Here is a 17024-nt window from a genome sequence, read left to right on the forward strand (position 1 = left end):
TCTTTATCTTTGTCTTTTATCTCTGGAATCTACGAGACTACGTCAAATTAAGTCTGTTTAAACTCTAAGTTACGCCAAACATGTAGGGAGGCTTTTTACTTTTGAAAAATCAATACGAAAATTCAAGAGATTATTAATAAACTAGTCATTATTTTATGGGTTACTATAAATAAAGTAGTTAATGGACCGAATTATATGTACAATTCAATCCAAACAAGGGTCAATCCATTCTATTTGTTGGGTCCCAATAGCCCAATTGAGGTTTTTATTAAATGACATGTTAATTCATTCAGACTTCTTTTTATCTTTTTGCTCATAAATCATTGATGGTAAAGTATTCTTTTTTATTCTTTTGATTTTTGTCCTCTCGCATCACACGCTATGCTAGCATGCGGCATGGATGTGGGAAAAAGTTGCCTTCCATATATCACCAAAAAGACAGAAAGCAAAAGCACAAGACTTCAACGTGGAATCTAATCAAGGTTTAAAATATCGGAAACATAAGCTGTATCGGAAAGATAATTTTAAGAGATGTATTTGAATATGCTTTAGATACGTATGAATACGGACAAAAAATCAAAATACACATAAATATGCTAAAAAACTCAAATAAATCCTAAAAAATATATTAATAATGATAGTTACAAGTTTTATATGATTGTAAATAAGTTATTTAAAAGTAAAAGAAACTATAATTTAATGGTTATATAAAATTCGAGATATCGGGACACACTTAGTAACTATTGTCAAATGATGGAATAACTAAAACACGAAAAAACACAAAAATAAAATAAAATGTATATTGATATACATTAGTTTTAAAATAATCAAAATAATTTATCTTAATATTTATTAGTACATAAATTTTAATAATTAATTCTAACATTTATTGATAAGCATATACTAAGAAAAAAGAGAAAATTTACTTAACAATAAAAATTCATAAACCTATAGCAAGCAAATGGGCATGGATTAGTGGTGAACCGCTATTTGTTAAAGCCTAATGGCTAGGGTTTGAATCTTACTATTTCTAAGGTTGTAGTTTTATACTAACAAAACAATTTTAATGAGAAAGAGGGTTATTAATTAACGAAATTAATGAGAAGAGAATTCCAATTAGGCACTAAAATTGAAATTCAAATTTAAAATTATGCATTAGTTATAGGAGTAATTAACTAATTAATGAGAGAGAAATTGCACTTAAATATAGGAGTAAATATAAAATTAATGAGTGGTAATTTGGCCCTAAATATAATTTAATGAAATTAATGAGAACCGTATTGACTGATACAGACCCAAAACAGACTAATACATACGAAAATGAACGCTATAGATAATTTCTATGCATTTCGTATATCAGACTTATATTGTAACGATATGTATCGCCCAATACGATCCGATACATTGCAAAATTTTGAACCTTGAATCCAACCCTATTATATGTCCGTAAGTTAGAGGCCCGCATTAACACGTGCGAAAATATATCACATATGAACTCCTTTCTTTTTGTGAAAGTCCTATCTTTGAAAGTATTGTAAAGCTTTTGAGGACAAAGGCTGTCTACTAGTTGGCAACTCGTTAAGACAATGAAGTTCTAGGCCCTCAAAAGCCAAAGAAGTCTGGTTGGCAACTTGTCTATTTTTCTTTCAAGTAAGTATACACTCGAGTTGAAGAGATTTGTATCATGAATTTAATTAACATTTTGTTCCAACCCGACAACTTATACTTCCCGGCAGCAAGTTTTAGAAAAATTTGGTCAACCTCCTCTTTTCTTCACTAGTATCAAATGGCTCCCAGAATCGCTTCTTGAACACTAGTTCTGGCGACAATCCCAACATTGTTTATGGACTTGTTCAATGCAGAGGCGATATCTCCATGGATGACTTCTAGATGTGCTTGCACACCTTGAGCTTTGATTGAATTGTTCTAGGCCGATGCCCCAGTAAGAGGACACACATTGATTAAATGTAGTAATTACATTGTTCTAGGTCGATGCTTTGATTGAATTTAATTACATTGCATTGCATTGATTGAATGTAGTAGTTACTACCTCTTGTGCTATTCCAATCTCAATTTTTTCTAGGTCGATGCTTTTCCGTGGGACTCTATTCATATTGATGTTTTTAATAGTGTTAGATTTCATAAAAAGCCAATAAAACATTGCAATGATTAAATGTAGTAATTACATCATATTTATAGATTAAAATAAACCAAACCTATTGAAACTCAAACTCAAACTCTTAGACTTTATCTAGGACTCTATGTAGTCTATCTCAATCCATCTCAAACTCTATTATAACATAACAAAGTCAATCTGTATCCTTAATATGCCCCCTCAAATACATGGGGATTAACGATCATCATGTATTTGACTAAAAACAATTGTAAGTTGATGATGATGGCTTCTAACCTTCAAGTCTTGATGTGATTCAAAGGATGTTTAAAATATGGCATTAATTTAACCTTGCTGCAATGATGATAACTTGTTTGTATCTCCTAGCTATGATATAATGTGGTAAGGAGGTGTTGATGTGCATATATCCAAAACTTGAAGTTGTGGTAATGACAATGTGATAAATAGTCCAGCCGTGAAGATGGTGTGGCATTACTAATGGATGACCAGCTATGGCAATCAATAGATCTCAATGAATCAACTATGGGCTTCTACATGAGAGAAATTGGGCCAACATGAGCCAAAGTGAAGTTAGGCCAAAATAGGCCACCAATAGACCTCAGTGGATCAACTAAGATACCTTAATGGGTTGGCTTTTGGAGCCTATCTGAAATGGGCCAGCAATGGCCATATACAAATAGAAATAGAGAAGGAGACAAGTAAAAGAGAGAGAAGAGAGAACTAAAGAGGGTAAGTTGTGTAGCAAGAAGTCCAATAAGAGGGCAAATGAGAGAAATATACACAATCATTAGTGAAGTGGTGGGAGGGTAAGAAAAGATGGGAAAGGGGTAAATCAGTTTCTGAGAATGATATGATTGAAGATCCCAATAGTAAGGAGTCGATGAGGGTAATGTTAGATCCAGAAGGTGTCCGAACCATTAGGGTCCTAAGTTATGTTGGAATAGGGGCATGAAATCCGATTGGTGAGATTGTCTCTGGAAGTCAATAAATAGAAAGATGGGAGAAACTGAAAGTAATACTAAAAATAGAACTAGAAGAATAAAGATAACAACAATAATAGGAACAAAAGAAACTAAAAAAGTGATTGAATGGGAAACATAACAAGTAAATGAAAAGAGTAGACCTAATGGGCGGTTAAACTGGTGAAGAGAAACAAGTGACTAAATGGGAAATCTAGTACGTAAATAAAGATAGTGGACCCGATGGGTGGCTAGGATTCAAGCCACCCACCAGAAACACAAGAAGCAAGGTAGAAGGCCTTTAAGTTCAGACCTTTGTCCATGATACCATGTTAGATTTCAGAGAAAGCTAATAAAACATTACATTGATTGAATGTAGTAATTATATCATATTTATAGACTAAAATGGACCAAACCTATTTAAATTCAAACTCAAACTCTTAGACTCTATCTATGACTTTATGTAGTCTACGTCAATCTATCTTAAATTCTATCATAACATAACAAACTCAATATATATCCTTAATAAGTAGCAAAATAGACCAACTCTTCACCAGTCTTTCAATTGCGCTCTCTAAGGTATCCAAGTTTGCCATCGGGACGATCAACACCAACTTGACCTACCAAAGCACTATATATGGTTTGATGTAGTGTACTCTAGATTTAATGGAGCTTGGTTGCAATAGTTGTCTCCAATAGATGATTGACTAGATCCCTTCCTACTGTAATGACAAAGTAGAAAATTGTATATTTTCTGCGAGTTGTATCTTGAGATTTGAGACTTACCCATTCTTTGAATTATTGTCCATACCACCACCCCCTCCGCCATCATCGGTTGAAGCAATTTCTCTAGTAAATATCAACAACACTGGTAAATATTCTTTTATTTTCTTAGTAGTCCAGACCTATTTGATGCACGAGCTTTGTTAAGAAGAGCCATCTAAGTCCAATTTTCAAGTATTATTTTTTGAGTTATATCTAATCCAGGTTGCACTTTAGTAAAAGTCACCAATTTTATATGCTCTCGATAAATTATTATTATTATTATTATTATTATTATTATTATTATTATTATTATTTTCTTACTTTATTGTTAAATAATGTTTTATTAATTTTTAAATTTTATTGGTTCATTATTATTTTCATATTATTTTTAGTTAAAATTATAGAAAAACCTCCTCTTACTACAATCTAATAAGCCTCCTTTTTATTCTATGACCCTAAAAAAATACCTCAGTTTTGAAAAAATAGGTGTGTATACTTCCTTCCCTTAGCTTTTCAGTAACAAAGACATTAAATTTACCAAAATGCCCTTATTGTTGTTGAAGCATTATAGTACACAATTTAAAGTTTCATATTTCCGGTTTGAATGGATATTAGTTTTAATCTATTTTATTACTTTATTAAAAAATTGTTTTTATTATGTTAATAAACTATTTTCACAAAAAATAATAATTAGTAATTAATTTTTTATTTAATAAGTAGTTTATTAAATTACTTTCCTATGTTTAAATAACTTTTATTATTTTCAAATCGAATACAAAAGGATTATAATTTTTGTGATGTTTTATCTAGTGTTTTCAATTTCTTGTTGATCGGGATGGTCAAATCTTTTAAATTGTCACCAGCTTTATTTTTAGTTTTGGGTTTCCTAAAATCCATTCTTTGGTCAAAACTTGTTTGACCTATATGGTTGAACCATTCACTTGCATGACCCAGTCGCTTGGTCATGGGTTACAATGTACAATGTATCGAAGCTTTCCAAAAGGCATAACTTTTTTGCATTCTATTGTCCAATTGGAGTTAACTTTTAAAATACATATGGATGGTGTGTTTATGGTCTGATATAGATCGTTGAACCATTATCCCATGACCTAGAGGCAAAAATAGTTAAACCTTCAAGTTAGTTTTTAAAATACTAGTTAATTTGTTAAGTGAAGTAAATAATATTTATTCTAAAATGCAACTTACTTGATTAATTAATTATCTTTTAGCTAGAAGTAGATTATTTAGCCTAATAATGTACCTTTGAATATTATATGGGTTATAAATTATAATTAAATAGAATTTAATTTTACTATGAAGTAAATAATACTTATATTAATTTAATTTAACTAAGTTAATTATGTTATAAATTGTAATTTGATAAAATTTATTTTTTATTAATAATTATAATTTAATGTAGAGTTTATGAATTTTTGAAATTTCAATGGAGTAATTGAGATAGAAGAGAATTAGTGGCATGAATTATTGGAGTAAAGAGGGAGTTAATGGCATAATTATTGAGCAGAGATATTAAAACATATTGCTTGGTATATATTCTTTTTGCTCATATTGAAGACTGAATAATCATAAATAAAAGTTCCTTTTTTTTATTTTTTTCCTTTTCCCTCTCCAAGCAGCAAAACATAAAGATATCAGCAACAACTATTCTTGCTATTGTTGTTTCAGGCCATGTTTGGTTCAATTTTCATTCTTTCTCATTCTTATCCAAGATGAAATTCTAAAATGGAAAAGAATGGGTAAAAATAGGTAGAATGAGAAAATATTTCTATGAACTAAACACTTTTCCTAAAAATGAATTCTTTTCAGACTAACAAGTGTCCTATGTGCTGATTTTCATTATTCAAAAAAAAAAAGAAAAAAGTGCTGGTATTCACAAACTACCAACCCAGGTCTCAATAGTCAATGTTTACAAATTGGCATAAATTTTTTGTAAAAGTACTTTCATAAAAGTGCTTTTATAAAAGTACTTTCACAATTGTGCTTTATAAAAGTGCTTTCCTAAAAGTACTTCCCTAAAAGTGCTTTCATAAAAGTACTTTCACAAAAGTTCTTTTGTAAAAGTACTTCCACAAAAGTGCTTTTGTAAAAGTACTTCCATAAAAATACTTTCACAAATTATTTTCGTAGAAGTGCTTTTATAAAAGTGCATTCATAAAAATACTGCTTCCATAAAAGTGTTTTTATAAAAGTACTTCTGTAAAAGTGCTTTTGTAAAAGTACTTCCATAAAAGTGCTTTTGTAAAAGTGATTTTATAAGTGTTTTCATAAAAGTACTTCCATAATAGTACTTTCATAAATGTGCTTTTATAAAAGTACTTCGTAAAAGTGCTTTTATAAAATGTTTTCGCAAAAGTGCTTTTATAAAAGTACTTTCGTAAAAGTGCTTTCATAAAAGTACTTCCATAAAAGTGTTTTTATAAAAGTACTTTTGTAAAAGTATTTTTCGTAAAACTACTTACATAAAAGTGCTTTTGTTAAAATGCTTTCATGTAAAAGTAATTTTGTAAAAGTTCTTTTGCAAAAATAAACATCCATGGCAACAGTTTTCTAAGTAGAGTTTCCTTGGAGAATGAAATGAACAAGATGGGGCATGATTATTTTTCATGGTGCAGGCTAGTCAATTTTTGTGCTATGGAACTGATTTTTAATTCTAAAAAGAATGTGGCCCTTGGCAAGAATTTTGTAACTAAAGACTCTAATGTTCTTCATTTTTGCCCATTCTTTCCTAGAATGAACAAGAATTAAGAGAATGAGTCCTAGAGCAATGAACCAAACATGGCCTCAGTTGCTATTGTAGTGTTGCTCTTATCAATTCTCAGTTGGTGTTGGCTGACTAGGAAGAAAGACAAATTGATCAATGGTAAGAGAAGAATTCCTTTAAGAAATCTTCTTTCATCATTCAAGGCTCAAATGTGCAGTCATTGCAATTTAATTTGAGTGCAATCATAATAGCTACAAACAACTTCTCTAACCTTGTGGATACTAGTAAAAGCAATAATAGGAGAGACTAACAATAAAATTAAATCGGCTAACCTTGTGGCTCATGGCCGATTGCCACTCTATTTATAGTGAGAGAGTTTAGATTACAATAGAATTACAGGGGATAAGAATTGAGGAGTTTTATATTATCCAAGTTAGATGAGAGTTGTCTATAATAGGGTTTATCCTAGATGGGAGTTAGAGTTATCTTAGATAAGGAGATTATCTAGAGGAGTCCACAAGATTTGGTCTCTTAAGAGAACTAGGCCTAGAGTCCATTTGTTTAGTGCTCATGCATGGGCCCATGAGCATGTACATTATCATCCCCCTGCAATCTAAACGGGGTGACATAAAGCTTGGATTTGAGATGAGCAAATCTTGTGGACAAGAATGGCTTGGTGAAGATATCAACTATTTGATCTACAGTAGGTATGTACCGAATGTGAAGATTTTCTGAGTGGTGAGATCTCGAAGAAAATGGAAATCAACTTCAACATGTTTGGTATGAGCATGAAAACTAGGGTTGGCAGCGAGGTGTGTGGCTCCCATATTGTCACACCAGATGACTAGTGGGGGAGTTGAAAAACCAACATCCTTGAGGAGTGATTAAATCCATAATAGTTTTGTAGCAGCATTCACAAGAGCTCGAAATTCAGATTCGGTACTAGAATGGGCTATTGTTTGTTGTTTCTTGGAACTCCAAGCAATGAGATTGGAGCCAAGGTATATAGTGTAGCCTCTAGTCAATCGCCGGTCATCCAAACAACTAGCCTAGTCAGCATCAGTGTAAGTGACTAGTTGGCAGGATGAAGAAGGCTGAATAAAGAGACCATGAGAGAGAGTAGTTTTGAGATATCAGAGGATCTTCTTCACTGCCGCCTAATGTTCATCAGTTGGGGAGTGACAGAATTGGCACACTTTATTAACAACAAAGGAAATGTCTGGCCAAGTGATTGTGACATACTAGAGAGCTCTGACTATTCTGTGATACTCAATTGGATTAGGCAAAGGTGTTCCAAAATCCTTAGAAAGACAGCTAGAGGTAGCCATGGGCAAAGAGGCTGGCTTGGCTCCTTCTATATTGGTGCAATGTAACAACTCCAAGATGTATCGATGTTGTGAGAGATACAAACCGCTAGGGGAGCGGTTTACTTTGATGCCCTAAAAATAGTGTATAGTGCCTAGATCCTTCAGAGGAAACACCGAAGATAGAGATTGGAGAAATCTAGTAATAGTTGTGGAGGAGTACCCAATTAGGATGATATCATCAACATACACAAGAAGCATCATCATGGTGTTACCGGAGGTGAAGACAAATAGAGATGGATCAACTGTGAAGTTGTGAAAGCCCATACATTTGAGGACTGAACTCAAACGAGAGTACCATGCCCAAGGTGCCTGTTTAAGCCTAAAGAGTGCCTTACACAGTTTGCAGATATGGGTAGGATGTGCTGAATCAACGAACCCTTTGGGTTGATGAACACAAATGTCCTCATCAAGTAAACCATGTAGAAAGGCATTATTAATGTCCAATTGGTGCACTTGCCATTTGTTAGAGATTTCAAGAGAGAGGACCGTACAAATGGTAACCGGTTTGACAACTAGGCTGAATGTCAAAGTAATCAAGTCCCAAAACTTGATGAAAACCTTGGGCAACGAGTCAGGCTTTGTAACGATCAATCATACCATCAGCTTTCTTTTTTATCTTATAGATCCACTTAGTTCCTACGATGTTCATGGATGGATTGTATGGAACTAACTACCATGTGTCATTATTTATTAATGCTTGATATTCTTTTTGCATTGCCATATGCCATTGTTTAGAATTAGCCTTTTGTGAAAATGTTTTGGGTTCTTGTTCGTTAGAGAGAAGAGTAAGGAGAGCGAAGGGTATGCCGTACCTTGTGGCAAAGTGAGAGTGCGGAAGAGTACTTTCCATAGATTTGGTATGCATAGAGTGAGAGCATATAGGTGGCAACACAAGGTCTGTGTTATCCAACAGTTCCTGAATACTTTGATACCGTGGTAGTCGATCAGTTGTGGGGGTAGTACTGGGAAGAAAATCAATTGAAGAAGTCTGATCCGGAGAGGTTGGAGCTTATTCTAGGAGGATCAACAGAGGACTGCTGCTATGCAGGTTCTGGATGCCAAGAGATGGACGTAGAGATGTACATGCTAGAGGAAGTAATGGAAGGGATAAACACTAGCTTGTCAATTCCTAGAAAAATACTTTCACCGAACACATGGCAAGCAACAAATAGACACCCTGTAGGAACATGAAGACATCTATATCCTTTGTGTGAGCTACTATAACTGATAAAGATACATCAGAGAGAAAAAAACATGAACTTGTTCCTGTTGTATGGATGCAAGAAGGGATAACATACGCATCCAAAACAGTGAAGCATGGAATAATCAAGTGTAGTGTAAAAGAGCTTCTCATAAAGGGACATACCATTGAGAACCATAGTAGGCAACCGATTGATAAAAAAATTATCTATTTCAGCCGCATCAGCCTAGAAGGAGAAGGGGAGATTGGAGGTGGCTAGCAGAGACAAGGTGGATTCAATAATATGGCGGTGCTTCTGTTCAACAGACTCATTCTATTCAGGTGTATGTAGGGGGTGGGGGGGGGGGGTGGGGGGCAGGTTAGTCAATGAGTGATTCCTTGAGAGTCAAGGTACTAGGATAGGTGACGATATTCACCACCCCAATCAGATTGAAAAACTTTGATCATAGTATCAAAGAGAATTTCGACTTGTCTCTTATACCTAAGAAATAAATCAAATGCATCTGATTTTCGAGCCATAGGGTATATCCAAGAAAGATTTGAAAAATCATCCATAAAAATAACATAATAAAAATATCCACTATTTGACTTAATGGGAGCTGGTCCCCATACATCAGAAAAATTAAATCTAACGGACACTTGGATAGAATTGGAAGAATGTAAAGACAACCTATGACTTTTACCCATTTGACATGACTCACAAATCGACTGACTAGTTGTAAACCTATCAAAAGGAAGACAAAATTTTGAAAGAACTTGTTATACGATGCGCAGAGCTGCATGACCAAGTCAAAGATGCCATTCATGGATAAATGTTCATTCTCCAACTAGAGCTTCTGGTGCTATGGTGACTGAATAAGGGAAGCTATATAAGTCATCTCTACTTAACCCCTAGAAGTCGGATTCTCCCCGAATAATCCTTCACATAACAACAATCACAATAAAACTCAAAAAATAAATCATTATCCTTTATAAATTAGCTAACAGATAATAAATTTTTTCAGATAGAAGGAACATGGCAAATATCTTTCAAAGAAAAAGCATGTTGATCAAACAACATAGAAGATGATCCAGTATGTCAAATGTGCAAACCATGACCATTTCTAACATTGACTTGATTTGACCCAGTGTACTTAGCTCAATTTTGTAGATTATCTAAATCTGAAGTCATATGATGTGTATCTCCTGAATCTGGGTACCGGTTGGGGTCGAAGCTATTGTCACTGTACAAATGATATTGAGGGGTACTTATGCCTCCATGAAAGACAAATGGCTCATTGTATGTGTTGTCATTAGCAAAACCAAAAGCATATTTTGCTTTACGACATTGCAGAGCACTATGTCCAGCTTTATTATAGCTTTGGCAAACTATGTTGCTCTTGCCTCCACAACGTCCAAAAAATTGTTGAGACTGATTTGGAAAAGATTGATGATTGTACTGGGGAGATCCACTACCCTGTCTTGTGCCTCTATTATTATTGAATGTTGGAGAAAATTGGTGTTGGGGTTTTTGAGAGTTACCTTTCTTGAGAGTAACACCAACAAGGTTGGAATTTTGAGGATCAAATATGTGTGACTGTTTTTCAAGCCAGATCTCATGATTGAGGAGAGCTCCCATAATGTCCACAATGTCAAGATCGGCTATGTCAGGCAGGTTGGTGAGTGCATTAACTACGAATTTGTACTCACTCCCTAGTCCAACAAGAATGTAGAGAACAAGTTCTGATTTGAGAATAGGTTCAACAACTGTGGATAGGCTATCAACAATGGGCTTAGCACGTTGAATATATGCAGAAATAGAAAGGGACCCCTTTTTGAGACCTTGTAGTTGTCATCACAACTGTAGTATTTTGGAATGAGAATGAGTAGAATAACTACGAGCAAGTCAAGTCCATACATCGGCTGCTATTGATAACTACGAGCAAGTAAAGTCCACACATCGGCCAACTCAACACGAATGAGTATATGTTTGTCCACTTTTCAAATTCTGGGTTGATGATTGTTCCCGTACCATCTGGATCTAGAATAACATCAGGTGGCTTCTTCTTCCCTTCAACAAAATCTATGAGATAGTGATGCCGCATAATAGGGAGAAACTGGGTGTGCCATAACAGGTAGTTGTCACTACCAAGTTTGATAAGTAGTGAGTGACATTTTGGATTGAAGGGAGCAAACAGGTCATTGACGAATGACCACTATTGGAGAAAGAAGGACTGCTACCGTGTGTTCCAATTTAGGTCGACATTGGCTCTGATACTAAATTAGAACAAGAAGAAGATAAAAATAATAATAGTAAAAGCAATAATAGGAGAGACTAAAAATAAAAATAAATTGGCTAACCTTGTGGGTTATGGCCGATTGTCACTATTTATAGTGAGAGAGTTCAGATTACAATAGGATTACAAGACATAAGAATAGAGGAGTTTTACATTATCCAGGTTAGATGATAGTTATCTAGGATAGGGTTTATCCTAGATGGGAGTTAGAGTTATCCTAGATAAGGAGGCTATCTACAGGAGTCCACAATATTTGGTCTCTTAAGAGAATTGGGCCTAGAGTCCATTTGTTTATAGCTCGTGCATGGACTATGCATGGGCCCATGAGCATGTACGTTACTAGGAAAGAAGAATAGTTCTTTTTATCATTTAGAGTTTGTAGAGTATCTTCTAAGCTTTGTAAGTGTGAATCCCTAATTTCAAGTACATCTCTTTTCTTTGTTAGGATAAGATACCTGATTTACAATAGAAAGAAGTCAAAATTACTATAACACAAATCTCCAATTCACAATACACCTAGAAGTGGTAAATTGAGTAGTTACATATTGATGGACTGTTGAAGGCCTGGAGAAATTAGAAGGATGGAAAAGGTTTTGGAGTTGCTGGATCCAATTTTAATAGAGTTCTACTCAAAGAGATGAAGTGATGAGATGCATTCATATTGGGTTATTGTGTGTTCAAGATAATGTAGCTCGGAGACCCACCATGGCAATAGTAGTTCTCATGCTGAGTAGTTATCCTATCACTCTTGAAGTGCCTCAACCACCAACATTATTATTGGGATGCAATAGAATGCTAAGTATTTCAGATCAATCTGCAAGTACATGAATACCAGGGTCTATCAATGATGTGACAATTACAGAATTAGATCCCATGTAGTGTTATGCCACCGGTCAAAGGTACAAAGAGAAGGTGTTTGTGAATTTGCAAATCTAAAGCATTAAAGTGCTATAGTTCGGTTTACTGAAATAAGGAAATTAGTTTCCTTTTAGCAAAAAGAAAAGATAAACAAGGATGAAAATGTAGCATAAATAAGAATAATTTAAATTTGGGGACTCATCTATCATTATTGAGAAGTCGACCAACCCTAGCTCTTCTCTTCTTATCAAATAGAGCTCTAGATTTCCTACCAAAGAAGGCTCTAATCTTCTTGCTAAAGAAGGACGGACCAACTACTATATAAAGAGTTCTTATTATAGAAAGATCAATCAAAGCAAAAAAGAAACTCTCCTCTTAGGAAGTTTCCAACTAAAGCTCATTTCTTATTTCTCTATTTCTATACTTATAATTATTTCCAATTTATTTTTTATTTTTCTTGTATATATTCAAACTTGTATAATCATTTTACAATCAATGAAATTCGACCCATTCTTTGAAGACTACTCTTCATATTACTTTTAACTTGGTATCAGAGCCATGACTTACAATACCTCCATTGCATCTAAAGCAATGAGCTCAAGCTCAACCCCTTCCCAAATTTCTTATCTACCCATGAGCATCAACTTAATTCCCAACATCTCTCATTATCTGACAATCAAGCTTAATGATGACGACTTTCTTCTCTACAAAGCTCAATTGCTTCTAGTACTTTGAGCTCACAAGTGAATTTTGAATCCAGAAAGAATGGCCAACTACTATACAAAGAGTTCTTACTATATAGAGATCAATCAAAGCAAAAAGGAAACTCTCTGGAAACTCTCTTCTTAGGAAGTTTCTTACTAAAGCTCCTTTCTTATTTCTCTATTTCTATACTTGTAACTATTTCCAATTTATTCTTTATTTTTCTTGTATATATTCAAACTTGTATAATCATTTTACAATCAATGAAATTCGACCCATTCTTTGAAGACTATTCTTCATATTACTTTTAACTTGGTATTAAAGCAATGACTTACAATACCTCCATTGCATTTGAAGCAATGATCTCAAGCTCAACCCCTTCCCAAATTTCTTATCTACCCATGAGCATAAGCTTAATTCCCAACATCTCTCATTATCTGACAATCAAGCTTAATGGTGACAATTTTCTTCTCTAGAAAGCTCAATTGCTTCCAATACTTTGAACTCACAAGTGAATTTTGAATCCAAACTTGTCAACCTGGGTGCAATTAGATCAGCTAGTCCTAAGCTGGCTTGTTGCCTCTCTAACTGAGAGAGTCCTGGCACAAGTTGTTGGTCTTTCTACAGGTGTCGAAGTCTAGACTACTTTGGAAAGATCTTCTCTTCTCATTCTCAATCCAGGGTACTACAAGGCACCAACTTCAGAACCTCAAGAAAAGAAATCTCTCCATCAGTGATTATGTCCAAAAAGCCAAAACCATCGCAGATAACCTTTCTACAATTTCAGAATTAGCAAAAGAAGATATGGTTCTATATATTCTATCTGGTTTGGGAAGTGAGTATGAATTTCTTATTACAGTCATCATCGAACTGATGCAAATTAGCTCAATATTAGTGATATTCTTGGGTTACTTTTGAGTCATGAATCTTGGCTTTGCAACATAATTTTTCCAGTGAAAGTCCTAATACGATTGTCACCATGAATAATAAAAATGTTACTAACAGTTTCCAGTCCTTTCAGAACTCATATAATCAAAACAAGGGTGACAATAATCATGGCAAAGGCAAGGGCATGGTGGTCAGCCCTCAAGCCATGGACAAGGTCATGGAAAATGAAATAGCATAACATGTCAACTTTATAACAAGCTAGGCCATGATGCACTAAAGTGTTACAAACAGTTCAATCTCTCATATCAAGGAGAAAGCAGCTCAAATCCAGTAGATCTTGTAGCTTTTCACAGTGGCCTGCCCCATAATGGCTCTATGTCTAGATCTGGATTTGATCCAATCTGATATTCAAATAGTGGTGTCACTCATCATATGACACCAGATTAGGGATGGCAATTTTCCCCATTCCCCCAATCCCTGTGAGGATTCACCCCGAATGGAGCAGGGATGGGGATGATTTTTCCCTCGTGGGGATGGGGATGGGGAAAGTTTCATCCTTGTTAGCGGGGACGGAGATTCCATTCCCACCCCATGGGGTCCCCAATCCCCATCTCACGGGGATCCCATTAATAAAATTACCAAATTACCCCTATATATAATACTTTTAGGCACTTTCCCTATAAACTATGTTTCAGTTTTTCTCATCGTCCCCAACCCCAAACGTCTAGTCGGTGCTGGAGTCTAGATATCTTTTTATATTCTACTATTTTTCCATTAAAATATTTTTTATTTAACATCATTGAACAGATTACAAGTATGATTTTTTTAATATTGTCCTTGTACTGCAAATTTTAGTTCTTTATTTTATATAGTTTTTATTGCTTTGACAACTTGTATGTGGCAATTCCTCAGGGTTTTTTATTTAAATCACCCAACTTGAATCTACTATCATTATTATTAATTTGTCTGCTTCTGCAACTACAAGTTTTGGTATATATAATTTTTTATTGTTTTGAAATTTGGATGGTGGCAATTCTCCCATCCAATTATTATTCCAATAGTGATGAGGGTGAGAAGACCAAAGACATTCTTGGTCACAAAACGGAAAGAGACTACCCGATTCAGACCTAAAAGACTGAGCTCATCGGAGAATTAGCCAGTAGAGTCTGCAACGATGATCCAAAAACACGGGACAAGGGGGAAAGGTTACTAGTTCTGATATATAATGTTTTGTCCTTTTCGATTAGGGATAAGTAGATTGTAATCAAAACACTTTCGATTATTGTTTTGACTTTTGAATCAAATCTTCACAAAGTAATCCACTGATATATTGTCTATTTAATTAAACTACGACCCATTAAAACTAAATCCCTGGTATATTGTCTACTTTGATTACCTTATTTTTTAGGTTGCCATGCTGCAAACTTAATCCCCACAATGTTAGATAGTATTTATATTTGTAATGAAACAATTAAATCATGCCATGTTAGCTTTGGAATTCTTTTTTTAAGATGAAATACTAATTGAACTCAATTGTAATTATCTTATTATTTATTGATTCTATTGTATTATCTATTTTTTAATCCTTTTAGAAAAAAATGAGTTCTACACAAGAAAGCCAGAGTCAAGATCTGAATCATCCTCCATTGAACTAGTTACCAACACCGGTTGATTCAAATCCAACTGGACCAACTTGTTCAAGGCCAACCATGGAGGAATTAGGTCATACATGGACATCGAGATCAATAGTATGGAAACATTTCAAGAAGCAAAGGGTTAAAGATAAATGGAAAGCAATGTGCATCTATTGTAATAAAAAGCTTGGAGGGGAAACAAAAAATGGGACCACACACTTGCATGACCACTTAAAAAGTTGCCCATACAAGAATCAAGTGAGTATAAAGCAATCATTTTTAAGATCTAAAAATATAGATGATGGGAAAGTTGCACTAGAAACCTATACTTTTGATCAAAACACTTCAAGAAGAGAACTTGCCAACATGATCATCTTACATGAGTACCCATTGTCAATGGTAAAACATCATGGGTTTCGGAGATTCACTAGTTCTCTACAACCATTGTTTAAGGTGGTTTCTTAGAATACAATCAAGAAGGATATCTTCGGCATTTATGATCATCAAAAATCTAAAACTATGAAATTATTAGAAAAAAATACAAGTAAAATTGCCATCACAACTGACATGTGGACTTCTAACAATCAAAAAAGGGGATTCATGGCTATCACGACACATTTTATTGAGTTATTGGGTGTTGCAAAGTCGGATTATAAGGTAACTTCTATTATGAATTAAATATTTTTTTATTAAATTTTTATTTACATTACTAGTTTTTTTTATTTTCCTTTAGAAAATACCATTAATGATTTATTTTGTTTTAAGCTAGTTTCTTTGTGAATAATGATTGTGAATTTATGATTATTTAAAATATTTTTTTTAGGTTTCTCTGTGTGCCTTATCCACATACTTCTAAGATACTTTGTAAGAATCTTTTTAATACTTTAATGGATTGGAACATTGATAAAAAGTTGTCCACTAATCACTATAACACTAGATAATTGTTCTACTAATGATGCATTGGTGAATATTTTGTTAGAAAAGCTTTCTAGTGATTCATTGTGGTTGGATGGGAAATTATTGCATATGTGGTGTTGTACTTGCATTTTAAATTTGATTGTAAAAGATGGTTTAGAGATGATTGGTGAGGGTATTGAAAGGATACATGATGGTGTTGTTTTTTGGTTAGCAACACCAAAAAGAAAAGAAAAATTTGACGAAATAGCTCATCAATTGAAAATCGCACTCACGAAGAAGTTGGTTCTTGATTGTAAGACTAGGTGCATTACAAGAAAAATGACCTTTAGCAACAGTCAAAAATTGTTTCCAATATAGAAAAAACTGTTGCCTAATGTTTTACTTACAACTGAACAAGTTTTTAGCAAAGCCGTTGTTAAAACTTTTTAGCAACAATCAATTGTTGTAGGATATACTACCCACAACAGTTAAACAAACTGTTGGCAACAATAGTATTTTACCACAACCAATTGAAACTGTTGCCAAAATTCTTCTTTCAGCAACAGTTAATAAAAGTCGTTGCCCATATAAATCTTTAGCAATAACTAATTAAATGTTGCT

The sequence above is a fragment of the Nelumbo nucifera genome, chromosome 1 (assembly GCF_055504915.1).
Source record: "Nelumbo nucifera cultivar China Antique chromosome 1, China Antique-T2T, whole genome shotgun sequence".
NCBI classification, from domain to species: Eukaryota; Viridiplantae; Streptophyta; class Magnoliopsida; order Proteales; family Nelumbonaceae; genus Nelumbo; species Nelumbo nucifera.